The 20,272-nt window shown below is 48.1% G+C and overlaps 1 long non-coding RNA gene across 1 annotated transcript in view; it reads left to right on the top strand.

Moving 5' to 3' along the window:
- Positions 1 to 3,993: 3,993 nt before the first annotated feature.
- Positions 3,994 to 20,272, top strand: part of LOC128061464 (uncharacterized) — a 37,218-nt gene continuing 20,939 nt past the window's right edge. The window contains exon 1 of the long non-coding RNA XR_008200734.1: positions 3,994 to 4,329. This is a non-coding gene — a long non-coding RNA (uncharacterized LOC128061464). The remainder of the gene's footprint in view (positions 4,330 to 20,272) is intronic.

The following is a 20,272-nucleotide window of genomic DNA, read 5'->3' as shown; positions in this document are numbered from 1 at the left end:
CTATGGTTCTATGCTAAATACCACCCCTCCCCCACAATGCCCTCCCGCCTTGATTTTCACACGCCTTGATTTTCAACCCTCTGAGAGAGGCAACAACTTCTGTCCCCAACATACTGATGTGAAACCAGAGCTTAGCAGGTGCTAGAGTTAGCAGGGGGTAGTCACTCAAATCTCCAGTCTCTGTTCACAGATCAGCTTAGTTTGGCTTCTTTTTTTCTTCTAATTAGATGTTAAGGCTATGCCAAATCTTTTGACTGTGTGGATCACAATAAACTGAAAAATTCTTCAAGAGATGGGAATACCAGACCACCTGACCTGCCTCTTGAGAAACCTATATGCAGGTCCTATATGCATTCCTATATGCAGGAAGCAACAGTTAGAACTGGACATGGAACAACAGACTGGTTCCAAATAGGAAAAGGAGTACGTCAAGGCTGTATACTGTCACCCTGCTTATTTAACTTCTGTGCAGAGTACATCATGAGAAACGCTGGGCTGGAAGAAGCACAGGCTGGAATCAAGATTGCCGGGAGAAATATCAATAACCTCAGATATGCAGATGGCACCACCCTAATGGCAGAAAGTGAAGAGAAACTAAAGAGCCTCTTGATGCAAGTGAAAGTGGAGAGTGAAAAAGTTGGCTTAAAGTTCAACATTCAGAAAACTAAGATCATGGCATCTGGTCCCATCACTTCATGGCAAATAGATGGGGAAACAGTGGAAACTGTCAGACTTTATTTTGGGGGGCTCCAAAATCACTGCAGATGGTGACGCAGCCATGAAATTAAAAGACACTTACTCCTTGGAAGGAAAGTTATGACCAACCTCGATAGCATATTCAAAAGCAGAGACATTACTTTGCCGACTAAGGTCCATCTAGTCAAGGCTATGGTTTTTCCTGTGGTCAGGTATGGATGTGAGAGTTGGACTGTGAAGAAAGCTGAGCTCCGAAGAATTGATGCTTTTGAACTGTGGTGTTGGAGAAGACTCTCGAGAGTCCCTTGGACTGCAAGGAGATCCAACCAGTCCATTCTGAAGGAAATCAGTCCTGGGTGTTCTTTGGAAGGACTGATGCTAAAGATGAAACTCCAGTACTTTGGCCACCTCATGCAAAGAGTTGACTCATTGGAAAAGACTCTGATGCTGGGAGGGATTGGGGGCAGGAGGAGAAGGGGACGACAGAGGATGAGATGGCTGGATGGCATCACCAACTCGATGGACGTGAGTTTGCGTGAACTCCAGGAGTTGGTGAAAGACAGGGAGGCCTGGCGTGCTGCAGTTCATGGGGTCGCAAAGAGTCGGACACAACTGAGTGACTGAACTGAACTGAACTGAAGGCTCTGTTCCACTCCATTTAGAGTCCACTAACCTCTTGACCACTCTCAAATATCTTTACTAAAAACATGAAAAATAATGAGGATTAAGCAAAATGTAACAGCACCGTGGTGGCTTGTGGCCATCCATGAGGTCATCAGACCTGAGATTTCTGTGCCAAGAGAATAAAGCAGTAGGTTGTGCTCTAACCTGCTGTTTTGTAAGGACTGCGTCATCCACCCAGAGTGAGAACATCCTGGTCAGTCGCCCACTCCTTTACTTCTACCATAATTGCATCTTCCTCATAATGCCAGTCCCTCCACAGACTTGGAAGCCTTGCAAAATACCGTGAGCAAATCTGCCTTCTTGCCCACTGCTTTCTCTGCCACAGAAGAGATGGCAGAGAAAGCAGTCTCACTTATCGAGACATTACAGAGATACAACTTACGTATTCGTGTAAGTGGCTTCAGTCATGTCTGACTCTATGCGACCCTATGGGCCACAGCCCACCAGACTCCTCTGTCCATGGGGTTCTCCAGGCAAGGACACTGGCGTGGATTGCCATGCCCTCCTCCAGGGATCTTCCTGACACAGGGATCGAACCCACGTCTCTTATGTCTCCTGCCCTGGCAGGTGGGTTCTTTTACCACTAGCGCCACCTGAGAAGAGCACCTTATGGTTAGGCCTGGCATTTTATTTCCACCATTGATAGCCATGACCATAAAGCCCTAGGTTCAAGTCAATTGCCTCAGTTTCTCTTGTTTAGTTGCTTTCTGTCCTCTCCTCTAAAAACAACCCTTAAAATTGTCATGTAGGCCAGAACCAATGTGTAACATTGCTCCAGCTTTCCAGGAAAGCATCTTCTGTACTCCTTCCTCAATCGACTTCATTCCAGGCCCGAATGTGACCCTTGCTCACATGTGGGATTCCTTCACAGAAGGGGCTTTCCTCCTCTGCTTGATGATATAGTAGTGAAAGGATGGCTGGAGGGACCAGGAACAGACTCAGATCTGGGTTCCACCACTTCTGAGTTATCTGACTGTGTGGAAGTTACTGAGCTACTCTGAACCTGAGATTCTCATCTGTAAAATGAGAACGATACTACATCTCACAACTATGTTGCAAAACGCTGAGTGATACGTTTTGTGCCAAGCTCCTGGCACACTGCCATGTCCTTAGCATGAAAGGAAACCTCCATTCCCAAATCCTCAGGCCAGCACTCAAGGCCTCATTCCACCCCTGCCCTGACCCCATCCCTTGCTCAGGGCTCTGTTAGACTCTGGCTTTCAGCTCAAGAGTGTCAGAGGAACCAGTTCTATTAATACATAGGTAGACAGTTTAGACTCAGTGAGGTTAGAGAGGGAGTGTTTTCCCACCTTGGTTAGCATATCTGCTAAGAGAAGCTCCTCATCCTGACCCTTCTAAGCAATCTCTCCAGCCCAATCGTCCAATCTCTGCTGGCCCTACCTGACCACTTGTTAGCCCACCTGCTTCTGGAACCCACCTTCCCCCTCTTCTTGTTCAAATCCAGACTGAGTTTTCTCCACCCAGGTTTCTGGCAACGAGGTCTTATCTAATTTCCTTCCACTGGAGGAAAACTTTTTTCTTTCTCTCTCTTTCCTTAACGATCCCTGGCATTTCTTATGGGAGTGCTGGGTTTTCTCTTTGGTCTTTAACTCAGAGCCATATGGTTTCTCTGTCACTAACAGAAACAGATCGCTCATTCCTCCCTGGAAACAGCTGGTGGCCCTAGTCATTTTTAACACCCACCCGCAGAGGCCAAAGGACACCAGCACTCAAGCACAGGAGGTGGAGGGCAAGAAGACACAGCTCAGCACCTGGCACCTGGGCACCTGGCAGAAAGAGTCAAGAGGGCAGCATCTCAGGTCCATGACATGGAAGGACACTTGGACACTCCAGGGCCAGGCTTCCCACACACAGAGCACCTGGGAAACACTGAGCCCCCTGCCATGAGTCATCAGAAACTTTGGGTCTGGAGTCCTTCCCACATGGTGGGCAGCTCTTTCATTTCCTAGCTTCCCAGGTGCTGGACACCTGACCACTAGCTCCAAATAAAGAGTGGATGCAGGGCAATACTGAGGAAGAGAGGGGAAGCAACTCTGAGACCTCTGTGAAGGCATTTCCCCCTCCGTCTCTGCTTCTGACAGCTCCTGCTGGAGCACACACTGTTTCTTATGGCCGTGCAAAGTCTTCTCCAAGGTGTTGCGAGTACCGCATCAAACACACAGCGCTGACCATGGGCTGTGTGGTCACTGGACGGAGTCCAGTGAAGGCACTAGAACCTTCACCCAGTCTGCCCCATGGGCACCCTCTCCATCACCTCCCACCCTCTCTCCGAGAAGGCTGCTCCATTAGGAAGAGCTGGGCTGTTTTCACTTAAGCCCACTTTCCCTCCCAAATAGGTCTCAGGACTCTGGGAACTTTGTTGCGTCTCTGAAAGCCACTGAGGGACTGGTTGGTTCCGCAGGCAGGCAGGGGAGCGGCTGTGTCCTGCAGGAGGCGTGTTCCGGGACGGCTGGGGCACCGACACGTAAGGGCGGGGCGGGGACGGGGGTAGCCGGCGGGAAGCCCGGGCAGGAGGGCACGTCCGGGCCCGTGTGCGCCCACGTCCAAGGGCACCAGTCCTCCGCGGGCCCGGGCCCGGGGTGGAGAGTGTGGGCCGAGCCCAAGACGCGCGAGGGGCAGCGAGTCTGATTCAGGAAGTCGAGCCTCTGACATCAGGGACAGGACGACGGAGTGGAGTGAAACCTCAAAAATGCGAAGCGTCCGCCCGCGGGAGGGCAGGGGACATAGAGGGCGCCTTTCTCGCCACCGGCGGCAGGTACGCGCGGCGCAGGGCAGCCCCCGCTGACCCTCCCCTCCGGGCCAGGACCGCGCGGGACCCGCAGGGGCTTCCGAGGAGACACCCGGGACCTCGGCCGCCTTCGCTGGAGCAGCACCCGGCGGATCCCCAGGCGACTGCGCCTGCAGGAAGCCCTCCGGTGGGACTCAAAGGTGAGTCTCAAGAGTTTGTTTGGTTGTTGTCTGTGTGTGTGTGTTTAAATACTTTTTAAGGTGCCTTCCGTTGGCAAGGGGACTTCCCACTCCTTGCCTCTATAAGGATGAGTCCAACCCCAGAGATCAGTGAAATTTGAAGATCATTTCCAAACAGCTTCTTGCCCCTCACTTCCAGGGTTCCCCCCCACCCCTCGCTTTGCAAGGATTCTCAGCAGCCTGACATCTGCTTCTGGGCTGAGTCCACATGGGTTCCTAGCCGCCTCTGGGGTGGAGTTCTCAGACTCTGACAACAGCTGCCGGCAGGAGCGGCCTGAAAGGGACAGAGGGACATTCAGTTTGCCACGGAAGAAGTCAAAACCTGAGACCCTCCAAAAAGCATGCCAGGCTCACAGGTTTCTGAATTGTTCTAGGCGAAGCCCAATTTTCAAGGGGTCTAAGAAACTGGCCACAAGAAAAATACGGCCTGGAGCCAGGGCTGGAATGGGAGCCTTTCTGCTATTTCCTGAGCCTCAGGGGATTTGCTGTGACCCAGACTGCTATCTAACTTCTCTGCCTCTCTCAAGGGTCCCACTCCTACTCCCCTCCCCACCCTTGAAGGAGGACACAATGAGACCTGGTTCCCTAGTGTTTTGAAGAGCTTCACAGGAATACATTTTGTAATAGAGTTAAATAAACTATAGACGTTAGCTTGTGGGAACACCAGTCTTGCCCAACCGAAAGGGAAACTGAAGCAGACAAACACGGCTTTAATTTCTCAGAGAACACTGGCAGTCCACTTGCTGCAAGAATTCTGCTGAATGAGGAAGGGTGGTACCCTTGAGCATCTGAGAAGCACTTTTCTCCCAAAGCTGTTGCATTTAATTCACTCAGCTCAAGAGCGTAAGAACCCGAAGGTCATCTGAAGGGACCCTCATTCTGAAGTCCTGCTGGGTAAGGAAGAGCCTTGATTTATATGGAGCACGACTTGAAGATAGCACTGATGCTAGGCTGTTCCTAACCTCGGTACAAATGGTTTCCATGTTCCACCTAGAGAATTCAGCAAAGATGTCACCATCAAACTCCTGGCCTGATGTGTCTACCTGTTGCCCAGTCCTGGGCTGGGGAGGCGGATGTATTGAAAAATCTGATCAAGTCTTTCATTTTATCTGAGATTCTGTCTCCCCATCCCCAGTCCAGATATAACTTTAGGAAAGAAATGCATTGAAAACCAAATGTTTCTCTAGCCTTCAAACTTTGTTAATATTTAACCCGTGGAATGGGCTTCCCTGGTGGCTCATGCGTGTGTGTGTGCGCACTAAGTCGCTTCAGTAGTATTTGACTCTTTGCAACCCCGTGGATTGTAGCCTGCCAGGCTCCTGGAGTCGGTTGTCATTTCCTACTGCAGGGGATCTTCCTGACCCAGGAATTGAACCTGCATCTCTCATGCCTCCTGCATTAGCAGGTGGGTTCTTTACCACTAGCATCACCTGGGAAGCCCCTCCCTGGTGGCTCAGTGGTAAAGAATGTGCTTGCTAATGCAGGAAACATGGGTTCAATATCTGGGTCAGGAAGATCCCCTGGAGAAGGAAATGGCAACCCACCCCAGTATTCTCACCTGGGAAATCCCATGGACAGAGGAGCCTGGCAGGCTATAGTCCATGGGGTCGAAAACGAGTTGAACATGACTTAGAGACTAAACAACAGCAAACGTGTGGAATAGAGAAAGGATGCTTTCCACCCTCTCCCCTGAATACTAACCCCAAGAGAATAATGAACACTCAACAAGCTGAGTTACTGATTTCATCAAAGAGAGATGTACATCCATCCCATCCATTCTTTCAAAGTTACTATGCTCACTGTGTGTCAGGCCATATGCCAGGGCCTGGGAGTCCAAAGATAATGGTACAGTTTTTGCATCTGAGGACATGCTGCTGCTGCCGCTAAGTTGCTTCAATCATGTCTGACTCCGTGAGACCCCATAGATGGCAGCCCACGAGGCTCCCCCGTCCCTGGGATTCTCCAGGCAAGAACACTGGAGTGGGTTGCCATGTCCTTCTCCAATGCATGGAAGTGAAAAGTGAAAGTGAAGACGCTCAGTCGTATCTGACTCTTAGCGACCCCATGGACTGCAGCCCACCAGGTTCCTCCATCCATGGGATTTTCCAGGCAAGAGTACTGGAGTGGGTTGCCATTGCCTTCTCCGTCTGAGGACATGAAATTTGGTAAATGAGACAGAGAAACAAAATATAGTTACCCCAAGTGGTACAGTGGATAAGAATCTGCCTGACAATGCAGGGAACATGGGTTTGATCTCTGGTCTGGGAAGATTCCATATGCCATGGGGCAACTAAGCCCATGTGCCACAGCCTCTGAGCCTGTGCTCTAGGGAGCAAGAGTCCCAACAAGAGAAACCACCACAGCAAGAAGCTGGCACACTGCAACTAGACAGTACCCCCCACTTGCTGTAACTAGGAAAGCCCTCACATAGCAACAAAGAGCCAAGGCAGCCAAAAATAATAAACAATAAAGTTTAAAAAAAAAAAGAATAGTATCCATCATCATAGCCCTAGCTACGGGATACTGAAACAGCGCAAAGGGGGAGTGAATAACTCCCCCAGGGGTTACCTGCAGAAGTGATGGATGAGCAGGTGTTGAAAATGATTAGGCATTCCCAGGAAAAGGGTATTCCAGAAAGGGGAAAGAGTATCTGCAAACTCAGTGGTAGGGTCAGAGAGCTACAGGTAATGCAGATTACACTACTATGCAAGGAATGATGAGCTCTTTCCTGTGGCAGTGGGAATTCATTTTTTAAACAGGGAAAGAGTATGGTCAGATCTGTGTTTGGAGAGAGAACTAATGGCCGGATGGAAGCCGGGTTGGAGAGATAAGGAACAGAGATAAAGAGGACCTCCGCTAAAAGAACGGCAGAGGGAACTGAGAAAAGGGGCATGGACTTTTGGTGGTTTAGGAAGTAGAGTCAGAGGTATCTGGAGACCAAGTGAATGTGGCTAAGGAGGAATGAATGGAACGGAGGATTATAAGGTGTTGAGCTGGGGATGGGAAGGTGCATTGTGATGCTTGTAATGGAAACCACGTGCACTAGAGGAAGCGTGGACTTGGGAAGCAGAATTTGGGAGAAAACAATGAACACTTCAGACACATTTAAGTTGGATGTACTCAGGAGATGCCCGGGTGGAGATATATGGGAGGCAGTGGGTACACAGGTCTGGAACCCAAGGAGATGTGGAGGTTGCTCTGATGTGACTATCTCAGATGCTGTGCAGAAAAGCAGTGTTGAAGAAAAATAAACAGGACTGTATTACACTGTCAATGAGATCGCTAGACCCTGAAGGGTCTTGGATTGGTCAGTAATGGCCTACAGATCTTATCTTCATATCACACACTGACTTCCATATGACTCCCACGAGATGACCATGGTTTCCCCCAGCTGTCTTGCAGGATGATACCTAAAATGTTGGTGAGAACCCTGGGTTAACGACACACAGGTGGTGAGGATGCATTTAACCAACAAGCAAATCCCCAGGAGTCACTCCCCGACATGAGAAATGAATACTTTAGTTGAATTGTAAGATCTGCAGGAGATCTCCCCAGAACTTATACCGCAAGTTAAGGCATGGCCCTTTTGTGGGAGAGTCCTACCTTCATTAAAACAAGAAGGACAACTTTCTCAGATGAATTCTAAACCTCTGTAGAGTGGTCCTTTAGGTCTGGCTGCCAATGCCCAGATCAGGAGTTTATGTGACCTGGTTTGGAAGAAAAAACACCTTGAACTTGAAACTAGACAGACATGGGTTCAATTCTTGCCTTGACCACTTATTAGCTGCCCTTGCACAAGTCTTTGAATCTCTCAGCTTCATTTCCTTTGCATTTAAAATGGGGATAATTATGTCTCACCAGGGCAATGGTTAGGATCAGAATCAAATTGAAAAAGAAAGTACATTTAATGCGCTATATAAATTGTACGGTTCTATAAAAATGTAAGGGGGTTTTATTATTATTACTAATCTTTCCCCTTGAAGTCACCAAATCAGATGTGCTGTGTAGGTATAGGATTTGGGCAGTATCGTAGGCCCAGACGTGCAGCTTTTTAACTGCATATAATATTTGAAGGCCATAATTATAGAACTCTCCTTCCATCAGAGCAGTGATGGGTATCTGCTTCTCTTTTTACTGCTTACCTAACGTGATCAAAGATCAAAGAAGTGAATGGTCTGCAGGTTGTACACTGACCAAGAGCTCCTGGAGGCTCATAGGGCTAAAGCAGCCAGGATTCCACTTACTAAGGCACAGACCAACCCTTTTTGCAGCTGAGGCCACCCAAAGGGGACACTTTTTTTCTGTAATCCTCATCAGTGTGCTAGTTGAACCAGCAGTAGCCCTGAATCCGAGCATCTTTCAATGGCTTAGATGTCTCTGTGGTTTTCCTGTCTCCCAGCCAGAGAAGCCTGACATATTCCAACCTAGTGAAGCTCAAGTTTTATGCCATTAGAACTTTCAAATAAACAGACTTCTGATAGGGGCTGGTTGTTGAATGAAGAAAAGGAAGTAACCACAGACTCAGAGACTTCAAATGGAAAAACACTTTAGAGATGAGCCAGCCCCTCCCCCTCACTTCACAGATGAGCAAACTAAGGTTCAGAGAGGGAAGTGTGTGCTGGGATCAACAGCTGGTTAATGGGGGAACCAGTATCCAAGTCCTCGAACCGTGAACACTCTCTGGGGTTTCTATCACCTGGACCTTCTGTACCTCACACACACGGGCACAGGCAGGCACTCAGAGGCTGGCAGAGGGGAGAAGTGGAAAGATTGTACTTAAAGGCTGCATTCTCCCTCCAGTGGCCCCTGGGGGTAACCAGGAGTAGCCCCTTCTTTAAGGGGCTTCTCAGGTGGTGCTAGTGGTAAAGAAGCCACTTCCCAATGCAGGTTAGACGTAAGAGATGCAGGTTCAATTCCTGGGTCAGGAAGATCCCCTGGAGGAGAACATGGCACCCCACTCCAGTATCCTTGCCTGGGTCTCACAGAGTTGGACATGACTGAAGCGACCTAGCACACACACACACACACGCACATGCATGCACACACATGCGCGCGCGTGCTCCTTCTTTACAGCAGTCTCTCTAACACACCCAAGCCTTCTGTTTCATCAGTGTCAAGCCTCAAACTGTTGTTAAGAATTCCCAGAGATTCCCTCAAGAAGGGATACAATACTGGGTGCCTTGCTGCTGCTAAGTCGCTTCAGTCATGTCCGACTCTGTGTGACCCCATAGACGGCAGCCCACCAGGCTCCTCTATCCCTGGGATTCTCTAGGCAAGAACACTGGAGTGGGTTGCCATTTCCTTCCCCAATGCGTGAAAGTGAAAAGTCAAAGTGAAGTCACTTAGTCGTGTCTGACTCTTAGCGACCCCATGGACTGCAGCCTACCAGGCTCCTCTGTCCATGGGATTTTCCAGGCAAGAGTACTGGAGTGGGGTGCCATTGCCTTAATGAACTAAAATCTGGTTTGTTTGGTTTGGGGGGGGGGGCGTTTCTTAATCTTTTTTTTTTAATTAGAGGATAACTGCTTTGCAATGTTGTGTTGGTTTCTGCCATACAACAATGCGAATCAGCCAAAAGTATCTATCCCCTCCTTCTTGAGCCTCTATCCCACCCACCCCCATCCCATCCCTCTAGGTCCCAGGTTGAGCTCCCTGTGTTACATAGCAGTTCCCTGTATCTGTTTTACAGGAGTGTATATATGTCAGTGTTCCTCTCAGTGCATCCCACCCTCTCCTCCCTCACTGTGTCCACAAGTCTGTAGTTTATGTCTGTATCTCTATTCTTGCCCTGCAAATAGGCTCATCAGTACCATTTTTCTAGATTCCATATATATGTTTTAATAGACGATATTTGTTTTTCTCTTTCTGACTTACTTCACTCTGTATAACAGACTCTAAGTTCATCCACCTCAATTCAACTGACTCACATTCATTCCTTTTTATGGCTGAGTAATATTCCATTGTATATATGTACCACAACTTCATTATCCCTTCCTCTGTTGATGAACATCTAGGGTGCTTCCATGCCCTGGCTATTGTATATAGTGCTACAATATACATTGGGGTGCATATGTCTTTTTGAATTATTAAAACCTATTTATTAGTGTTTCATGAAACTTGTCATGAAGACTATTTCCAGACCAGTGGGTCTGGAAATACACATGGGTATTTCATTTTGGGGTCGTCATTACACATCAAAATGATAGTCAACTCACTGTTCAGTGGAAAGGCTATGAGTGAATCACAGGAGCTCATGAGACTCATCACAGACACAGAAGAGACAAAACAGGGGAAGGAAAATCTGCAGCACAGTTTTGGATAGACAGTCCCCAGGGCTGCCGAGCAGCTCAGGTTTCCCACGTGTCCCCCGCATCAGCCCGAGCCATCTGAGCAGAGCACCACCTGGGGACGTGAGTGGGAGACCAGGCTCGGGCAGCTGAGCTCCCAAACAAACTCCACCCAAACACAGGATTCCTTTCTGAGGGTAACTCCCAAGGGACTGTGGCAGCGTCCGACCCGAATCCCGGCCCTGGGAAGAGGCTTCCTCCCACGCTTGTAAGCAAACTGCTCCATGGAATTTGTTGCTAAGAAATGAAAGGAAACCTAATCACAGCCATGTTTCTTGATCAGAACTGAAGATTTGTAAGTCATTGCAGACTCTCAGCTGTCTTTCTTTTTTTAACAAAGAGCAAGCCTTGCTCTCAACTGTCTATAACTCGTTCCTCTTGGGATGTTTCTCAGTAGACTTTTATTCTTCTTAAATACGACCCTGATTTCAAGCTGGATAAGCTTAAGGAAAGCCCATCCACAACTTTGTTTAGTTTTCCAGGCAAGTTAGAAAAGACAATTGGCAGGAGAGGGGAAAAATGTAAAAGCAATAAGGATGTAAAATTGCTCAGTTGCATCCAATTCTTTGTGACCCCAGGGACTATACAGTTCATGGAATTCTCCAGGCCAGAATACTGGAGTGAGGAGCCTTTCCCTTCTCCAGGGGATCTTCCCAATCCAGGGATTGAACACAGGTCTCCTGCATTGCAGGCAGATTTTTTACCAGCTGAGCCACCAGGGAAGCCCTCAGCAATAAGGATAGTTGTACATAATAGTATTAATACTTTTAGTCTTCTAATGTCCTTTTCAGGACAAAAGTTGGGGGTACATAGGTTTAGAGATGAGTGTGGAGGCAACGGTTTGGGGGCGGAGAATTAGGCAGGGGAAACTGGGACATTCAATTAGCTTTGGTATCATGGGAGCAGAATGGCATGCAGTGCACATGCTGGGTCTTAACCTAAATGAGATGTGGCTGTGGCCACCTTAAATAAGAAAAGAGGAAAGCTGCACACGAGCCCGGAGCCTCTGAGATCCTGGGGCTGTGTCTTTTCAAAACTTCTGATCCTAGGTCTCTCTGCAGCTCCACCAAAGGGACAAAGCACCAGCTTTCAAAAGTCCCTCTGCTGTAAAGACTCCACAGCAGCCCAGGGCTCCAGGGAGCCTCTCAGGCACACTGGCCCCAAATCCCCCAGGAACTAATGCTGGGGTCACAGTGACTTTCCCAGCGATCAGGGACAGGGTGTAAACACATGTCCACCCAACTTTTCTTGCTCACACAGATCTGCAGTGTGCACGCTAGGCTCTCCATAGCTATTGGTTGAGTTGTGATGCTACGACTTTGAGGCATACAAAAGTGACAGCCGCTGCTCCCTCCCACCACCCCCGCCAGGCTGCTCTACCAGCACATCAAGCATATCATGGTTGTTTATGTTCTGCTGGGGAGAAGCAGTGGGGCTGGAAGAGAATACACCACTGTCAGGGCCAGCCCTGCAGACACACCCCATCGGTCGGGCTCCTTTCTGATTCTTGACTGATGGCTCCCACCTTCACCTCCCTCACTCTACCTTCCAGTCCTGACCTGAAACATCCCCTCCTGCCCAAGGCGCACATTCTTCCAAGCGGCAGTTGCCAGAGTAGCGACAGCCACGGCCTAGATGAAAACCTCCAGACTCATTACGTGGGCGACCCACCCTATCCCATAATGAGACCGCCCAGGGAGAGGAGAGCACACGGGCACAGCGTACCACCCAGACATGACCTGATTGCTCAGAGTGCTCCTGGTTTCCAGAAGAGAAACTCAGACCCTTCCCTGCAGGATGTTTGGCCCAACACCTTCTCTGGCTCAAGAAAAAAGCAATGATGTGCCGAGTGCCTTAGGACACTCGCTGCGTTCCAACTACTGGGTTCGTGCAGTTTTGCAGGGAGATATTATTGACCCCTCTGAGGAAAGAGCTGATTTTTACTGTGTTTTCAGTGGATAGATGGTACAGGTTTCCACAGCAGGGTGTGGAAAGAATATTTCATGTTCAGGTAGAAATACTGCATTTCCCCCACCCTGTCTGGGACAAGAGGAAGGGACATGGTCACAGGGCATGTGACACACAGGGAAGAAGGTCTGATGCTCCTGACTGACATTTTCCAGGAATAAGTCTTCAGATGTTTTAAAAAAATAAATTTTTCTTTCAAGAAGGAATACTTCAACCACTGAGGTATACGGTCATTCAGTGTTTGGTACTGGAGGGAATGAATAAATACACACCAAAAAGATAATCAAATCAACAATGTTATACTTCTTAAACCTTAGTAATGGAAACTATACCATTGTTTTCCATTTATCATCTATCAGCTTTCAATAAATTTTATATTTTCTCCTCCCATTTTTTTTTTATGGAAGTGAAATTCACATTACACAAAATTAATCATTTTAACGTGAACAATTCACACCATAAAAAAAGTTAGGGTTAGGGTTAGGGTTAGAGCATTTAGTACATTCACAAAAGGGACTGATTAAACGTTTTAGTTGCTCAGTCGTGTCTGACTCTTGTGATTCCATGGACTGTAGCCCGGCAGGCTCCTCTGTCCATGGAATTTTCCTGGCAAGAATACTGGAGTGGGTAGCCATTTCCTTCTCCAGGGGATCTTCCTGACCCAGGGATTGAACCTGGGTCTCCTGCATTGCTGGAGGATTCTTTACCCTCTGAGCCACAAGGGAAGCCCATAGTACATTCACAATGTTGTATTAATAGCATCACCACCTCTAGTTCCAAAATATTTTTGTCATTACAAAATAAACCCCCAGACCCATTAAGCAGTTACCCCTTGTTGCTCCCTCTTCCCAGCTCCTGGCAATCTGCGTTTATGGATTTATCTATTCTGATATTTCCTATAAATGTATGCCCTTTTGTGTCTGGCTTCTTTCATTTAGCTTAATGTTTTCAAGGTTCATTCACGTTTTAGCCTTTACTGGTGCTTCGTGCTCTTTGTGGCTGAATAATTACTCATTCTGTGTATTTACTATAATTTGTTTAACTGTTCATCTGTTGATAGACGCTTGGGTTGTTTCTACCTTTTGGCTATTGTGAATAGTGCTGTTATGAACATGTAAGTACAAGGATTTGTTTGAGTACCTATTTTCAATTGTTCTGGGTAGATACCTAGGAGCAGAATTTTTAGATCTTTGGGTAACTCTATGTGTAACTTTTTGAGGAACCATCAAACTGTTTTCTCTAACATTTTAATCAGCAGATGTAAATTCACTTCCTTTCTTGAGGATAAGAGGCATATGAAGTGGCATGCTTTCCCACACCTGGCCCCTTATTTGTTGCCTTTGATCTTATGCTTTAAGGAAAGATATTAAACTCTGTTTCTTGTTGTCCCAGAGATGCAGAGTTATTTGGATGCTTGAGATAGAAAATATCTGGGGGACTTCCCTGGTGGTGCAGAGATTAAGAATCCACCTGCCAATGCAGGAGACATAGGTTCGATTCCGAGTCCGGGAAGATAGCACATGCTGCAGAGAAGCTAAGCCTGTGCACCACGACTACTGAGCCCGTGCTCTAGAGCCCATGAGCTGCAACTACTGAGCCCACACGCTACAACTATAGAAGTCTGTACACTCTAGGGCCCACAAGCCACAACTGATGAGCCGCTGCGCCACAACTACTGAAGCCCGTGCGCCTAGAGCCGGCGCTCTGCAACAAGAGAAACCGATGCAATGAGATGCCTGTACACCACAGCTATAGGGTAGCCCCCATTCTCTGCAACTAGAGAAAGCCCATGTGCAGCAACGAAAGCCCAGCACAGTCAAAAAATAAATAAATTATAAAAAAAAATATTTGGGTAAACTACAAATCCTTCTGGGTGTGGTTAAGTAGTAAGCAATAGGTAACACCAGCAGCATTTCTGGAGGACTGTTTACGTGCCAGGCATTGCATTAAGAAAGTCATATCCTTGCTCTCACTTAATCCTCATAGTCCAACTATAATACCTATTTGACATAGGAGGAAAACTGAGGCCTCTACCAAGAGTTAAGTTCTCTTCCTCTGGCTCCAGAGTGTTATTTATAAGCCTCTCCTACAAAGAAACTGCAGCTGCCACCAATGATGAATCAGAAGCTGTTCTGTTACGGTCCACTTTGGCAGATGGATAAAGATGCAGTTATAATACAGTGTGACCAGTGCAATGACAGGTGTGACAATAGGGAGGAAATACACTTAGCCCAGCTCTTAGGTGACAGACTTACCAGAGGAGACAAAATCTAAGTTCCTGTTATTATTTCATTTATAAGTAAATGAGCTTTTGTGCCACTTGGTGAGGCTGGACCCTCCCCCATCCTCCTTTGTTTGGCACCACCACTTCATCATTCCTTGTGCCCAGTGTCTGGCACACAGTAGCTGCTCATTAAACACAGGTTAATAAACACATGTGCTTCTGCAGATGGAACTTCCAGGCCCTGTCACGCTGCTACAGGACTGCAATGCCCGAGACTCAACTCATTTGCTTTCTTGAAACAGCTGTGGGGGCTTCCCTGGTGGCTCGGTGGTAAAGAATCCACCTGCCCACGCAGAAGACGTGGGTTCCACCCCCAGTATGGAAAGATTCCACATTCTGCAGAGCGACTAAGCCTGTGCACCATGACTACTGAGGCTGTGCTCCACGACACGGGAAGCCGCCACAAGTCCAAACACCACAACCAGAAAGTAGACCCCCCTTGCCACCACTAGAGAACAGGCTGAGCAGCAGCGAAGACCCAGCCAAAAATAAATAAATAAATAAGCAGCTGTGGCCCAGGTATGAGGGAAAGGAGATGAGGAAAGGCCTAGAACAGCTTTCTTTGTTCCCTCAGTCTGAAAACATGAGGAGACAAGAGAAGGCAGGGACCAGGGTGGGGAGAGGGGCAAGGCTGTGAAGACATCTCCCCTTGCCCAGGTGAGGAGTCTGTAGAGGTGTCTGGGATCCTGGAGCAGACAGAATGAACTGCTAAACCACTTTCTCTAAAACTCTAAGTTCTCCGCTTCATCTCAGGATGGGGTTGTTGCATCAAGACTTCCAAACTCATGGCTATCGCATATCTGAGGCAGTTCACCTTGGCCTGCAGGGACAAGCAGCAGCAGCCTGGTGGAAAGATCTCAACTCTCCCCGGTGGATAATTCCTGCTCCTCTTTCCCAGGGGTTTTCGCTGAGATTCAGCCCTCACTTAACTTCCCTGGTTCACATTCAGCCCCTCTCTTACAAAAGGAGAGTTGTAAAAACTCTTGGGAGCCCTGCTGGCCTTGCTTTAGAAGGCAGAAGCTCTCCCAGCCTGGCTCTGGTTGCATTTTATTTATTTATTTACGTTGGGCCGCACTGGGTCCTCATTGGTGTATGGGCTTTCTCTTGTTGTGGTGAGAAGAGGCAATTCATTGCAGTGCGCAGACCTCTCATTGCTGTGGCTTCTTTTGTTGTGGAGCCTGGACTCCAGGTGCACAGGCTTTAGTAGTTGCAGCTCATAGGCTCTAGAGCATGGGCTCAGCAGTTGTGACGCATGGGCTTAGTTGTCCCAGACTAGATCTTCCCAGACCAGGGATCAATCCTGTGTCCCCTGCACTGGCAGGCAGATTTCTTAACAACTGGACCACCGGGAAGTCCTTCTGGCTTCATTTTTTTCTCATACACATTTCTTTAAAGTCTTTATGTGTGTCAAACACTATCCTGGAGGCTGTGGGGGAATGTAAAAACCAAAACCAGGCACAGGTCCCACCTGCAGGGGCCTTCTGCCTGTCCCTAGGAAGCTGCCCAGCCCAGCCTAGCCCAGCCGCAGTCATGCCCCCTCATCTAGAGGTGGAAGAAACAGCCTCCCCCTACCCCGGGAATTAGAGCCTGTTCTGGGATCTCTGCTTGCAGGTGCCACCGTTTCTTTGCCCACCACCCAGGCTCTGGACTGTGCCACTTGCGGCATCCCCAACATCTGCTTCACCCCTGCTTGGCTGGCTCTTCAGGCTCAACTTAGCTAAGGTCTTCTTGTTCTTCACAGGCTCAACTTACCTAAGTCATGAGCTGCTATTCTGGGTTCCTACCCCAACTGTGAAAGCAAGGTCTTCTTGTTCTGCACAGGCCCCAGTCCTGGTCCCCTCCACTGCTGTAGCCCTACCCTGTTATAGCACCTTGACTTGGCCCTGCAGAGGCCATTGCAAAGCTCATGGAGATATGAGGGTTCAGGTTCCCAGGGATGACTGTGGGCACCCTGACCTGGAGGAGGTAACATACAGCCTCACACAGACACTCTCAGCTCTCCGATCCCATAACCGTTCAGTTGGTTCACTAACCAATTGACGAGAATTTACTGAGCATCTACTATGTACCAACACTGAACTAGGCACGGGGAATTCCTAGAGGAAAAAGCTCTCAAATAGTCTACATCAAGTGGAAAAGTGGATATGAACAGCATCTGTACCACAAGTATACAATAGGAAGACTACATAAGTATCTACAGTATCTTACATGCATTATCAGGGAGGGAGGTAGGAGAGAGGGACAGAAATGTTCAATTGTGATGATCTCTATGTAACTGTGATTCCAGAAAAAGTCCCCAGGTCACTAAATTCTCCTTTCTCTTGCCCTGTGTACTGAGGGCTGTTCAGTACACATAGGTCAGAGTTTGCTCTAGTTTTATAGGCCAGAGCATTCCTCATGGGCTCTGACCAGGACACCCAAAGGCATCTTGCCACACTACACGTGGGAGTCATCAATCACTGTGGTCCCTTCTGCATCCTTGAACTCCCCACTGCTGGATTACAGCAGGGGTCACAAGCTCAACACCCACGGGGCCTGACAGATAAAACTAACATTTATGGAATGTGGGCCAGGCGCTGCTTTAACCACGTGACAAAGATGATTCAGCTCATCTGATTTCCATAACAATTCAATGGCAGAGGGTCTATTCTGATTATTCTTTTATAGCTGAGGAACAGAGGGGTAGAGGGACTTTCCTAAGTCAGACAGCTGGTGAATGGAGGAGGGCGAGCAGCCTTTGACCCAAGCTGGTCCACCTGAGAGAGTGACACAGCTAGTGTGGGCATCCCTACAGGACTCGCTGGAAGCTATGTCTCAGCCAGCCTCTCTTCACTGATCACATCCACCTCACAGGCTTCCAGCTTGCAGCCTGTGACCTCAGGTTGCCCTTCTTACACAAAAAACTCATTTGGTTTCCATCAACCTTGGGCTAAATGTTTATAGTACTGTTACATGGGTAGGCTAACTGTGTGTGTGTGTGTGTGTGTGTGTGTGTGTGTGTGTGAGTGTGTGTGTGTGTGTGTGTGTGTGTGTGAGAAAGAGTTGTTGTTTAACTGCTCAGTTGTGTCCGACTCTTCGACCCCATGGGCTGTAGCCTGCCAGGCTCCTCTGTCCATGGGATTTCCCAGCAAGAATACTGGAATGGGTCGCCATTTGGAGCAATCTCTTTGATCTTAGGCCAGCTGGAACTGACTTTGGTTACCCTCATGGCCCCAGATTGGAATTTGGGATTATCTACACATTTAAGAATATACAAAGAAATAAAGCATGTTTGGAGTTGAGAGGGAAGGAGGCAGAAAACTGACTAGCCACTCAGATTTTCTCACGCAACAATCTGCTTTCATGGTTAAGCATGAAAAACAACCCCTGGGCAGGTCCTTGGCCCAGTGCATCATCTTGTTACCCCTGCTCTGTCCTTGGACATTCAAGTCAGAATAAGGAAGGAGGTGAGGAGGGAGAGCAAGTCTCCCAGTAGCATCTCTTCTCCTCAGGCCACAGCTTTAGGAACTCTCACCTCGGGCCAAGCTGTTGCCTGGAATCCCATGGATTAGAGCAGCTGGCTGGGAGAGTGAGCTGTTTGTTGCCATGGTAACAATGGCAGATTCAAACTCTCCAGATCTGGGCCCGGTGCCTGGGCCACCTTGATTGGCTTCTTTCTCTGAGCCAGCTGTGCTTTCTTGAACAGCCTGGAATCCCTTCATTCTCATCCTCACTGCATTTAATCATCCCATTCTCATGGCAGGTGCCATTTCAAATCCTACCCTCCTCGAAGCCTTGCCTAGATTCCCTCATTGGGATGAACAGCTTCCTTCGTGCTGCTCCCATAACCATTTGCTTGTGTTTCCCTTGGAACATTTAGCTAGTCATGCTTCACTGTTCCCCTGTGCTCATCCATTTCCCAAGCAAAAATAAATTCCTTGTTTCACAGTCTGTGTCTTTAGTTTGGAATCCCTTACCCAGGTGGTTGGCAGCAAGTTTCACATCTTGTTAGGCAGCATTAGCTGGGAGAGCCTTAGAAAAAAGAAGCTCCTTGTGCGCACAGTAGGTTCTCAACAGATGTGCATTGTGTTGAACTGTGCACCATAGAGAGGGGAAAGGGCAGTTCCTTGGCCTCCTTGGACTCAGTTGTATCAACTACCCAGGCTCAGGGAAGGAAGAAAAAAGCCAGCCAAAGGAGTTCCTCTTTCTGAGGGAAAAAAGCAAGGAGAACTTTTTGCAGTATTACCAGTGAGGCACTGAGACATTGAATGCAGCACACACTTTCACTACTCAGTTGACTTGGCGTCTGAGAATTACCAAATGGAATGTTAGCAATTTCTGACAGCAAAATGTGTCAGGAACACAGCCAACCGGGGCTTTCCAAAAGCATGGCAATAGCCTCACTCTCGTGTGATTCATAATATTCAGTATGGCACCCCGTGAGGCAAAGGCCCATATCCATTTGAGGCCTGCAATCTTTAGAAGTCAGGTCTCACTGCTTTCATTTCTGCTTCTTGGCACTGACAGCCTCACTGGAGATCCAAAAGTAGCCAGTCACCAAAAGAGGCCTGCAGAGTGTGCCTGCAGTCTGGAATGCCCCCCGGCTATCTGGCATCTGAGCACATTCTGAGTCCAGGCTGAATGAATTCTCCAAATCCAGAATACTGAAATTCCAATTGGTCAATTTTTTTTTTTCTTTTCCTGAGTATCTTCCGTGTGGCCACAGTGCTGGGTGCGAACCCAGAAACCAGCATGGCAGAGTGGAATGAGCCCTGGATATTTAGGGGCAGAAGAACTGCCACGTCTGCCGTGATTGGCTGTGAGACCTTGGGCAGCTCATTGAATTTCAGTGAACCTCAGTTTCCTCATCTATAAATATGGTCATTCACTAATTCAACAAATATTTTCCAAGAACAAAACAGGTGCAAATATTTTCCAAGAACATGTCCCATCAAATATTTTTCCAAGAACAGAACAGGGGGAGTACATTGTGTCTAGAAAGGAAACAAGATGATTAAATAAACAGTGACTCTAAAGTGGGTTGTGGGCTGTGGTGATGGCATAGGGACAGTGACGGGGTACAGGACAGGGGCTCTCATGAGGTCGTTGAAGGTTTCCCAAGGGGGGTGCTATTTCAGCTGAGACTAAATGCATAGAGACCCGGAGACTGGGGAGTACCAGTTGAGGTGGGATTGGGGGAGAGTTGGGGGGATTTGAGATAAGCTTTCATGAGGCCCCAAAGCAGGAAGGCCCACATATCTCAGGGAGTCTGAGAAATGGAATGTTTTATAAACTGGAAGATTTTATAAACTGGTTGCCACTGTTG

This window comes from Budorcas taxicolor, chromosome 16, assembly GCF_023091745.1.
Source record: "Budorcas taxicolor isolate Tak-1 chromosome 16, Takin1.1, whole genome shotgun sequence".
Lineage (NCBI taxonomy): Eukaryota > Metazoa > Chordata > Mammalia > Artiodactyla > Bovidae > Budorcas > Budorcas taxicolor.
This window is presented reverse-complemented; position numbering and strand designations above follow the sequence as displayed.